An 11386-nucleotide genomic window follows, 5' to 3' on the forward strand; every position below is an offset into this window, starting at 1 on the left:
GAGCTTGTACAACCTATGACACAAAAGCTGGGCCGTTATCAGATCCAATGGAGACCGGTCTAGAAGAAGTTTCTTGGCCACTGTTGCAGTGGTTTCTGTTTTAGCCGGGAAGTCTTCTACCCAGCCTGAAAAGGTGTCAAGAAAAACTAGCAGATATCGATAACCATTAACCCTTTGCTCCATGTCATTGAAATCTACCTCCCAATGCTCACCAGAAAACAGTCCCCGGGGTCTGGTAGATAAGATTTTCTGAAATCCATATGGGTTAACTTTTGCACAGGTTTTGCAACGCCTGGCTACAGCCTCCGCAGCTTGTTTCATTCCAGGACTATAAAAATATCTTCCATAAGTTCATAGAGACGAATGCCTCCGAGGTGTGTGAGGGCATGTATGTTGGAGAGGAACTGCAAGAGCAATGCTCTCCGAAGTATCAGTTTACCCTCAGACGTTCGCCTCCATCCGCATTTGTCTTCTATTCCCTCAGGGTCCTCTGACTGATAGGTCGGTCTTGGTGGGAGAAGAATTTCATCCTGCTTTAGTTCATCCACAACGGGTGCTGGGAGGGTTTCTCTGCAGGCTGCCTCCCTTGGCGGCCCGATCTGAAGGCGCATTTCCTAGAGAGCGTTGGTCCCCCGCGTGTTGGCTGGTACGTGAATGACAGCAACTTCTTTAGGTAGCCAGACTGCATCCAACAGATCTCGTATTTGTTGCTGGTTCCTCACCTCTTTCCCAGATGAACTCAACAAACCCCTTTGTTGATACACATAACCGTGCACATGAACTGTAGCGAAAGCATATCTGCTATCAGTGTAAATGTTGATCTTCTTCCCTTCAGAGAGGCGGAGAGCCTCAGTTAGAGCAATGAGCTCCGCCCTCTGAGCTGAGGTACCAGGAGGGAGGGTAGTGGTCCAGAGGGTGGATGAGGAAGTGACCACTGTGGCCCCTTCATGGCGCACCCTGTTGATGACAAGGCTGCTACCATCTGTGAAAAGTTCAAGGTCTGGGCTGGTCAAAGGAACCTCCAGGAAGCCGGGGCAGGAAGTATGGATGGTATCCAGAACATCCAAACAGTCATGCAAAGGGGTAGCTCCCGGCTCCTCAGCGTGCGGGGGAGGAGGGGCGGGATTAGGCAGAAGCGTGGCTGGATTCAGTGCTGCTGGGGCTGTAAAGGTTATTCGGGTTGGGTCTTTCAACAGCAGCCCGTACCCTTCAGTCAGGGTGAACCCGAGGTATGTGACCCTTGTAGAGCAGAGTTGAGCCTTCTTTCCGGAAACGCGGTATCCACCCACCTTGAGGAGGCAAAGGAGCTGAAGGAACGTAGATCTACACAGGTCATGAGTAGTGCCAGCGAGGAGTAAGGCATACTGAAGGAGAGCAACATCCAGGTTATCAGAACGGAAAGAACTCAAATCAAGGGCCAGAGCTGACCCGAAAATAGTGGGGGAGTTCTTGAAACTTGAGGCAAACGGGTCCAGGTAAGTTTCTGGGAAGTGCCCGAGTCAGGGTCAGTCCAGGTGAATGCAAAGATGGACCGGCTCACAGGGGCCATGGGAATAGAAAAGAAAGCATCTTTCAAATCCAGGACTGTGTACCAGACTAAAGAAAGGTCCAGAGAGGAGAGAAGGGTGTAGGGGTTAGGAATCGTAGGATGAAGGGTCTCTACCTGGCTGTTCACTTCACAGAGGTCTTGAACTGGACAGAAATCCCGGAACCAGGCTTACGAACAGGCAAGAGCGGGGTGTTCCAGGGGCTTTGGCAGGGGCGGAGGATGCCCACACCCAGAAGACTGGCAATGTGGGGTCGGATTCCAAGAAGAGCTGGCCGCGCTAAGGGGTACTGTTTAACCTGACCGGGCACGGCAGTTGAAAGAAGCTGAACTGCTACTGGAGGCTGGTGCCTTGCCAGACCAAAAGGATGGGTTTCAGCCCATATGCCAGGAACTTCCTGCTGGAATTCTGACAATACAGGTGAAGGGGCGTCTGGCTGGGTATCAGAAACAGTCATTAGCCTCGATTCTTCCGAGAGGGAACAAGACACCACCAGTTGGGGTAGAGGCTCAAATTCCAGAGAAGGGGAAGGGCCAGAGAATGAAATGACAGCCTGTAGTTTATGAAGTAAGTCTCCGCCCAATAAAGGATACGGGCCATCAGGCATGACCAGGAAGGAATGAGAAACAAGACCCTTGCCTAGGTGAACGTCCCTTGCTGTGGTTACAGGGACGTTCCTAACTTGACCAGTGGCCCCTTGAACTGAGACAGAGGAGTGAGACAGCGGACCCAGGGGGTTAATCTGTATGCCTCCATCAATCCCTCAAGATATGCGGAGGGAGCCTCATCCTTGTCTTGCCTAATTTCACTAACCTTGGACATATTTGTGGGTCTCCTAGCCGCAGCCCTAAGCCCTCCCCAAAGCAACTGGCGGTACCTGTCGAGAGCCTCCTTACCTCGGTCATCGTTGGGGTCCCAGTCAGAACGGGTTCCAGGGAGTAGGAGGTTTGTGGCTTTTCAGAAAAGGAGGGATTTTGCTGCTTCCAATTATACAGGTCATTAGTAGAGAAAGGGACCTACACCATAAAGGGGCAACCCGTCCCGGGGGTGGTGGGACCTGTCGAAGGGGAAAGACTGAAGTACTAGAGTCCGGGTGAACAGACATATCGGGGGGCCATATGTTGATCCTCCCCGTGTGTGGGGAGGACTGGCCAAGTGGGGCGGCGCCAGGGAGGGACCCGAAGAAGGCGGAGAATTTGGAGGGGGGGGTGTGCAGGAGGTGCAGCTGGAGAAGGGAAATCGGGGAAGGTAGGGTCCCCGGGGTCCAGGAGGTCTTCAGGGTCTGGAGGAAGCATTGGATAGAGGCGGCACTGGGCTCTGGTTGCCACCTTATTTGTTTTGGATTCTGGCTGATGGTTCCGCTGCAGCGCCTGAATCTTAACGGGGGGGGGGGGGGGGGGGGGAGGGGGGAGGAGGGACCTTTAGAGAGACCTTAGGGTTAGGACGGGGAATGAGGGAATCAAATCTATGCAGATGCTGATATATGGGATCTGATCCAAATGGCCCAGATCCCCATTCACTATTCTCCACACCCGCCCTGCAATGGATTTATCAGAAGTCCCCTCTGGGGGCCAATCCACCCCAAAGGTGGGCCATTCCTGTTGACAGAATAAAGTTAGTTTTTCCTTGGAGATTTCATACCCATAACCAGCTGCAGCTTGTTGGAATTGTTTAAAACATTTTAACATGAATTGCAACTGGGTCTCGGGACCTGATTGTCCTTGGCCCATGAGACCGGGAAAGGAGAGTAAGACACAAAGTCCTATTAAACAGAAACACAAAACAAGAGACAGACAGAATGTACGGACAGACACAGTCAGACAGTCAGGACTCTCACGCGGCGCCCGCAGAGGTCAGTAAGGGCATTTCCCGCCGCGTCCAGCCTCGCCACTTACTTCACAGGAGTACTCACCAGGACAGACATGGCGCTCAAAAAGGCCAAATCAGAGGAATTGGGATACCGGGAGCCTGGTTCGCATGGCTGTGCTTTGAGATTGGGGCTGGGGAACATCAATCCTGGTGGCCACCCCTTGAAGTTAAAGTTCAGTCTGGCCGTCCAGGCAGGCGGTTTGCCTGTGCACACAGAGCCAAAGGCTATCTCCGTGGAACCTCCAAGTGAAATGGACAGACCGAGGGAAAAAAAACACAGGCGAGAGTCAATTGGAAATTTTGAGAGTGTCTGTATTAGCCAGGCCAGAGGCTGTCTCATGGAAAAACCCAGAGGAGGCAGCCCCGAAATAAGGTGTGTGTGTGCCTTTTAAACATTCCCGCACTTTCCGGTACAGCCTTGAAGTTTTAACAGCAAACATATTTCACAGAACAGTTTTGACAGGGGTCCAAGTTGCTGCTGGGCAAGGGGGAACAACAGAAAGTGGCTGCTAGGCAAGGGGCCACAACAGAAAGTGGCTGCCAGGCAAGGGGTCACAACCCTGCCTAGCAACCCAACAGATATTTCTCAACCCAGGGGCCACAGGGAGGAATAGCGTCCACTTCACACCTATAGGCCAAAGTTGGTCCTAGGTGAACCTCGAGATAGATTACTAGGACGATAGGATGTATTCCAGAAGCCAAAAGGAGAGACCAAATGAGACTTCCTGATCCTGGGGAAAGAGAGCTGAAAACACCATGCCACTGGTTTCCAACAGCCTGCTCCCTCAGCTGAGTGGGATGTATGTGGAAGGAATCGATGCTACCCTGGATTTGTTGGGACTTGTTGACACAAAAGCAACATTCTTCATTAAGAAAAGCACATATTCTTCCTTCAGTGGCAAGAAGGGCATGTACTGCCCACCAGTTTTGGAAGACTGCTCCAGTCAGAGTTGATTTCACCCTTCAGGGGTCCCACCCTTCTTGCTATCTGGTCATTCATGTCAGTCATTTATTGAGACAGATTTCTGAAAAACCTAGTTTGCAGAAATAAGCCCTCCTATTTCCATCCTTGTAGCAGCCAGGATACGGCCACCTATGATGAGGGTTAGGACTGGGATCATGTGTCAAGTTGGGCATGAGCTGAGTGTGGGGTGCATTAGTGAAAAGGCCTTGGAGTATCAGCTGTCAGGGGGTACCAGAGGTTGGGTGCAGCATGAATGAAAGTGCACAACCCCATACACCAAGGAGGAAGGGTTTGATAAAGGGACATTCCGAGGGATGATAGTAAAGTAAGGGAAAATGTGAGGGAACCTGGGGACTTGAAGCTAACATCAGACCCTGGGCCAATTAAGGAGGTCCCACTCAGGCCTCTGGAGGTGACCTTGTACAATAACCAGGACTGGGAGAAAAAAATGCCCATAGAAGTGTTCATGCAGGGATTGTTGGCCATATCATTGGAAGTAGAGGCATACCCTTCCTGTATTTTACCCAAAGGTACCTTCTATAGTGATCCCTGTAGATAATTGTGTTCCCCGTTTTGCTGGGTCAGAGTGCCAAGCAGATCCCGGCAGAAAAAGTGGTATTGATGAGGAACCAGTCACTGATGCAGGCATCGGTACCAATCCCATAGGGTTGACCTCCACAGGACAACTCAGAGGTACCATGGGTTGTATTAGTTCTTAGGACCTGAGGAGAGGGCAAGACTACTTAGATTGAATTTGAGCCTCCTCTTGTGGTTGGACATGGTTCACCCACAGTAGCCTAGATTGTGTAATTACATTGGGCTGGATCAAGTCTCCCCACAAAGTCTTCAGAGGAGTGATTAATAGCAAACAGCAGTGAGGGAGGGAGCTGAGGGGTCCCAGGTAACCTCAGAGAAGAAAGAACCCTGAAAGATACGTGAACGTGAGTTTTGCTCAACTGCTTCTGGAAATAGGGGGCGCTGAGGAAAATTCTGAACTTTCTACCAGACATAGTTTGGTCTGCCCCCTGAATCACAAATGGCTTTTTGGGATCTCCAGTCTTGGAGAATCTCAGGCCCTTGCTAGGATGGGCCTGGGCTACTAATTCAGTAGACCCCCAAGTCCTTGGCAGAGATATGTTGTACTGAACTGGCCCTTGGGGAGTCAATGCACAACCAGCTGGACAGGTGAAACAGCCTGACTGCCTCCTGACCCAGCCTCCACATGGGGTGAGCAGGTATGGAAAAGGAGAGGCTAACTTCCCTCTGGAGAGAGGTGGCTATTGCAAGGCAGCTGTATGTAAGCAGAGGGAACAGGTCAAAAGGGAAACCAAGGTAAGGGGAAGGAGAGGCATAATGGAATGTTAGAAACATGCTTGACATTGAGAAGTATCAAGGAAAATTTATGAAAGTAGAGTTCAGAGGAATTGAACACTTGGGCCAAAGTGGCCTCCACTCCTCTTCAAAAAGGGGGAGGAGGGAGAGAGATATCGAAGCGGGGAAATTTTTATAATGTTCCTGCAGGACAGATACTTCCAACAGAGGACAGATTTGTCTGTTGTCTTTCAAGTCACAATCTTCTCACACTCCCACTGTATGTCATGAAGCAAGCACAGCTGTATTTTTAGAGTGTCCTGCCAATGACCTCAGCTGGTTTAAGCTGGATCACTTCTTATCATCTTAGGTTTTTCTGAAAGCACTTAACCATTTTCTTATTGCTCAGGGTCACCTGAAGTGTTGATTCAGTAACCTTAGGGGTGAACAACCTTTGCGGACACTTGAGCCCTGCTCTCTCTGGCAAGTTTCCAAACTTCTTTACCTGACTCTGCTAGGTCACAACTCTGATTAACTGTTACCCTTCAGAGCTGGAAGTTATTCCCCTCTATACACAGAACTCTTTAGTTTGTTTCCTACAAACTCCTGTCTTTTTTTCTTTATTCAAATTATTCTTTCCACTCCTAAATCCAATCAACATCTCACTTTCTTTCCCCTATGAATCCTGCCTTTCCTCTATCTCCACTCTATATGAATATGGGAGGGGAGTAAAGTTGTTTGACTCATTTAAAAGTTACCACAGGGCAGTGCCCTTACATAAACAGACATACTGAGTTCAGAAGATAAAGGTGAATCAATGACTTGTCCTATAAGAGGTTCCATCTCCTCCAGCAGTCTGGGAAGGAACATCAGTTGATGCAGTTTTCTGGTCTGGCTGCTCCTTCAAGGAGTCTTCAGCACAGCATCTCTGCATCTTCTTTCCTTTATCTTTTTGTAGAAATCCAGATGTCCACTCTCCTACAAAACTGACCTTGGTACAATTTTAGGTTACCATTCTGAAACCTTATATTCTTATCACTCTTACAAAATAAAAATTGGAACTTTGACCAATTATCATGTTTAAGAAATTCACATTAGAACTCAGTTTTCACATTTTACCTTAATTCACTATTCGTTTTCTCATCACGAAGATGAGATTTCACTAAGGAATTAATAACGGGCTCAAGTACATGTTGGGGGTGTAAGCTCAGTTTTCACATGGACAGTCTCTGGCAGGTAAAGGTGAGGACTTCAAAACCTCAGAGTTCTCATGAGGCCCCCCAGGGAACAGCTGGGAACTGAGGCATGAAACAAGGGCTATCTCATGCATTTCCACATCTTCTCAGTGGGAAATTTGCTGGGGAGAGCATCCCACCCTTGAGATTGGCCCGTCGTCTGAGCACACCTGTTGTTGACTAGCTAGGGGCTGAGAGCACGCATGGTATTCACGTGCAAACTATGCGGGGGGGGGGGGGGGGGGAAAGCTTAAGTAGGGACAGGAAAGCCTGGAGGCATTCTTTTGCACTGAGGGGCCCTTGGAGGGAAGAGGGTCCCCACCCTCTTCCGCTCCCATCTTCTTGCTGTACGATCCTTGCCCCTTGGGAGGAGGAGGATTCCTCTCTCCTGAGGAAGAATTCACCCTGCACATGTAACTAAGACCCTGAATAAAGCCTAACCCTTGTTCGACTCTGGAAAGTCTCTTCTCTCAACACGTTTATCTGGCTGATCTCCGAAGACCTGCGAGAGGTAAGAAGGTTCAGGTAGCCCTTCTGCCTCTAGGCCGAGCAAGTACATACATAAATACAATCAATAATACAGTACATATCACATCATAATACAGTACACAAATACAGTACAAATCAAATCATAAAACAATTCCAACTTCTGGTCATGTGATGTTCCTTTTAAAGCATTTACAAGATACACCACAAAGCATTCTTCTTTTAACATTAACCAACTGAGGCAGGAATAATATTAACTAAGTGTGCTAACTCCACAGGCCCTCAATCTGTCTCCACACTATTATAAAGAATTAAAGAACCCTAGATTATTGTTGTTGGTCTAAAATCCTAAATCTAAGAGCTTAATCTTGGACTTACATCTTAAACTCAGATGTTCCCCTACCAACAACCTATTATTTAATAGATTTGGTATTATGCTTACAAAACTTTTGATTATAGGAATTTGCCGTTAAGAGTAGGGACATAGCTGGAGCAAGGGAACATTTCCCTAACTTCAATTGCCAATTCCAGACAGGTGTAGATTGTCAGGTGGCATTTAGCCAGGCTTAAAGTATGCCATGTGTCAATGGGGAAATTGAGTCAGGAGAATCCTCCCTCACCTCAGGCAGAAAAGCCATTCTCCCAACCTTCCCATGAGATCACATTTTTTTAAATTAATTTATTTGTTTGCAGTTTTCAACAATCACTTCCATAAGTCTTAAATTTTCTCCCCCTCCCTCCCCACTACCTCCCTAAGACAGCTTGCAATCTTCTATGGGTTCCACATATACATTCTTATTAAAAACATTTTTATATTACTCATGTTACATAGAAAAATTAAAATGAATGGGAGAAACCATGAGAACAACCAAACGAAGCCAAACCAAAACATAAGAGAAAATAGTCTGCGTCATTCCGCATTCTGACTTCACAGTTCTTTCTCTGGATGTAGATGGCATTTTGCCTTGAATCCTTTGAGAATCTTTTGGGTTCTTGAATTGCTGTGAAGGGCTAAGTCTGCCAGAAACAGTCCTCACACACTGTGGTTGTTGCTGTGTACATAGTTGTCCTGGTTCTGCTCCTTTCACTCAGCATCAGTTCATAGAAGTCCTTCCAGGCCTCTCTGAAGTTTTCCTGTTCATCATTTCTTATATCACAATAATATTCCATTACATTCATATACCCCAGCTTGTTCAGCTATTCCCCAATTGATGGGCATCCCCTTGATTTCCAGTGTTTGGCCACCACAATGACAGCTGCTATAAATATTTTAATAGTTTTAATTTTTACGCACAGACTATCTTCAAGCACCAAGGACTGGGAAAACCAACCTGTGTATGTCATGAAATGATGCTGCCTGAGGGTGATGGTGGTTGGATCATACAGACCAGTTTTACTTTGTCTGGCTCATTTTTGTTGACTTTACTTTTTTTTAATATTTAAAAACTGGAAGTAGTCATATGAAAAGGATTCAGTAATTTTGATAATGGCTTTGCTTCCTGCCCTTTCCTCACCTCCCTCTCTAAAGAAAAGGGTCTTATGTCTGTTGGCTGCAGTATTTGATGTTAGTCAGATATGTGTGGAGAAGATCAAGGATTGGAGAGAGGCCCAGATTAATAGGTGCTGTAGGGGAAGCCTCAGGAGAGGAGAGAGGCAAAGATGGGGAAAGAGAAAGGTGGCATTCATGTGGGAAGGGTCGGAGATGGGATATTGGAGGAGTCTCCTATCCCTTTGTCTCACTGGCCTTTCCTCTGATAATGTCTCCCCAGGCAGTTCCCTGGAAGATCCAGGATGGAGTAATAGTCACTGGACAGGAGGTACAGAAGACAGTGAGAAGCCTGAAAACTGTGGGGAGTTTTTGGGCAGAAAAGGATGAAAGGGGCTTTGAAGGGTTGAGGATGCAAGAGGGCCCCCAGTGTGGAATGCAGGTGTGAAGTGGACATTTTCTCCTCCCTGACCTCTGTTCATAGTGAACCTGCTGTCTTGTTTGACTTCCCCCATGCCCAGGGACTGCTTTCCTGCCCATCACCTTAACACAGACTCAAGAACGTTCAGAATCCCAAAGACCCAGTGCAAAGAAACAGAATTCCCAAGATATTAAATTAAGCCAGCTTTATTGAGGGGAGATCATCATAAATGAAGGGTGGTCACAGAGGACGATGGAAACAGGTCTGCTGGACGCATGGGGGGTGGGCATGAGCATCACAATGGGGTCCCAGAGGTAATGGGCCACCCCCTTCCAAACCAGCAGAGTCTGGTGAGTTTTTACAGAGTTCTCTGTGTCTAGCAGAGTCAGGTATTGGGGCAGGGACCAAGGAGGCTGGAGTCTGGTGCTGATTCATGCTAGTAGGGGTAGGAAAGGCTCCTGAGTCATTGGGGCCCAGTGTATTCACGGTCCCTGTGGGCAGAAAAGGAGCTTTGGGCAGTTCCCACTGGTCTCATTGAGGGGGTGACTCTGTTTCCCTGTCAGAGATTTGAAGCTTCCCTGGGGCTTTTTCTTTGAGCTGTGTCAGGGAGGTGGCCATATTCCTTACTCTGTATCTTCTAGGAGCTAGATAGGAGAGTGGTGAGGCTCTAGGCAGGGAGATTACTGGCAGGAGATCAGCAGCGTGTCTCAGCCCAAGTGCCCACCTCTGGTAAAGACCTAGGTGTTCCAGCCCCATGAAGTCTCTGGAAATAGTTGTCATCTGCCTTTGGAAATGAGGCCCACAGAGCAAATGAGAGAGATGGAAGCAATTTAGAGATCATTTATAAGAATGATGTCTTCATACATGTATACAGAAACAATGGAATTACAATGTATCAAAATGGATTTAACAATGTATTGAGCACAATGTATTCCAATGTACAATTACAATGTATCAAAATTCATTCAGGACTGATGAGAAAACTTAGGCCTGAGATGACCTGAGTCAGTTGTCACACAGCAGGTTGCAGGAAAGGGACCTCTCCCTTTCATCACGTTTCTCCCCTCCTTACAAGGAGGCAGAGCTGACATCCAGGAGATAGAAGGTCTTCCTAATTTCACAGAATATTTAAGCTACACTTTATCCCGCCCCAGTTAATGAGAACTCGAGATATTGAAACGTCACTGGGTACTAGCTGGTCTGGTTAGGGAAGATTCCTGTTCTGGGAAAAAACAAACAAACAAACAAATAAAAAACAGGTTTTCTCTTGAAGTCGGGAACTTTCCAGTCCCTGGACAAATCTGAGATTATCCTCTGCCCTGAAATGACCTTGGAGTTTTCTTAGCCCTGAGTTAGGGGAAGTAACCTCTGTGTATGAGGTGCTTAACCGTGTTTGTATCCTGGACCCCTTCCGCTGCATGATAACCACTAGGGATACTTTTCAATACATCAATAAAACTCAGTGTAGGACAAAGAAAGTCAATGACACGGAAATAAAGACATGATTCCCCAGCCCAGCCCTCCATTCAAGTTCATGCACCTGACAGTCCTCCTTGGATCCCTGGAGCGAGGGAGGGAGGAACTCGGACCCCGGGTTCAGACTTGATGTCGAGTGAGAGATAAGTCCCTGCCAACCTCTAACTGACTCCTGCTACTGGAGCCCCTCATTGACCCGTGAGACCTGCAACAATGCCCCATCCGCACAGTTATAACAATCCTAGTCCCGTGTCCAATCTTACAAGGTCGAGGTCCGTCGTCCCGGGAGGGAGTCTGCGAAAAGGCTTCTGAGTCCCAGCAGGAATGGAGCTCGACTCGGCAGCTACACGTGGGAGCAGGGGTTTTGATATCCCCGGGCTGCTGTAAACTCGTGCGGCTGGGTGGATGTGTGCGGGACGCAGATGCAGGCAGACTTCAGGCAGCTTTCATGTGCTTCCAGCCTCCTGGATCGAAGGTCCTCCTTTCTCTCTCCTGCCCCCTTCCCCAACCTCTCTTCTTCGCCTCCTGAGACAGAGGTGACAAAATTTACAGACGGATTCGGGGGCATGGGTGCCCCGATGTCCACAGTCC

This window comes from Notamacropus eugenii, chromosome 5 (assembly GCF_028372415.1).
Source record: "Notamacropus eugenii isolate mMacEug1 chromosome 5, mMacEug1.pri_v2, whole genome shotgun sequence".
NCBI lineage: Eukaryota > Metazoa > Chordata > Mammalia > Diprotodontia > Macropodidae > Notamacropus > Notamacropus eugenii.